Source organism: Penaeus monodon, chromosome 10 (assembly GCF_015228065.2).
Source record: "Penaeus monodon isolate SGIC_2016 chromosome 10, NSTDA_Pmon_1, whole genome shotgun sequence".
Taxonomy (NCBI): Eukaryota; Metazoa; Arthropoda; class Malacostraca; order Decapoda; family Penaeidae; genus Penaeus; species Penaeus monodon.
Window position 1 is genome coordinate 170,780 of NC_051395.1, and position 1,029 is coordinate 171,808.

The following is a 1,029-nucleotide window of genomic DNA, read 5'->3' on the forward strand; positions in this document are numbered from 1 at the left end:
GATGCAACTGGCTGCGAGCGGGGGAGCCGAGGAACAAGCCAAGAGAGACGGAGTTGGGTGCTGCTCCTGTGAAGACCTCGTGTGTGCCCTTGTGACCTGATAAACTTTGTGTTGCCCTGTTATAAGCTGTATCGTGCAGTGTGACATGCTGGTGTCCCCCCTGTATTGTGCCTATAGAAAAGTGTAGGGTAAATAACTTGTGTAAATAAAGGAAAGACTGTCATTTTGTGTTTATTTCGTGCCCTGCCTCCCCACTTGGCATTTCCCCTCTGGTGTTCTGGGACCCTGTGGTGCTCGGTGCCTCTTGGAGCTGTTCAGTGTTCACGACCCTGTGTATAGCACGCCGTCTGCCTAGCCTGCCTTGTGTTGGTGGCAGAGAGAGACGAGGCGGTCGGCGTAACAAATGGTGTCAGGAGTGGGATTTGTGATATTTGATCAGTGAGATGCACTGATTTATCATGTAGTCCAAAGATGGCGGCAGCCATGATATTGGAGGCTATGACTGAGGCAGGCACGAGTGAGGTGAAGCCGAGCCTGATGGTCCTGATCACTGCCATGCTGGCCGGTATGAGGGAGGAAATGACACAAAGGGCAGAAGAGCAGGCACAGAAGGCACGCGAGCAGGCGCACCATCTCGTCGAGATGCAGGCAAGGAAGGCAGAGGAACAGTTCTGCCAACTTGTTGAGGTGCTACAGAGCAATCTCGCATCTGTGAAGATGGAAACTCAGCAGTACACCGACAAGGCCTGCAACAGCGTGAAGAGTGAACTGATGGAGGAGGTGCAGACTCTGAAGGGCGAGGTTCAGGGCCTGAGGGAGGAAGTGAAGGCGGAAAGGCGGCGTCACGAGGTATTAACGTAGCAAGCAGAGAAGGCAGACGAGGTTCTGGCAACAGATGCCAGAGTGTCAGATTTACTGGGCTCTGCCTGGGGTCCGTGGCAGGAAACCCCCGGGCCTCGCAGTGTCGTGTCGGAGCCAGTGGTCGCTGCAGAAGGCTGGGGACCCATCGGAACCGCTCCCTTGGGTATA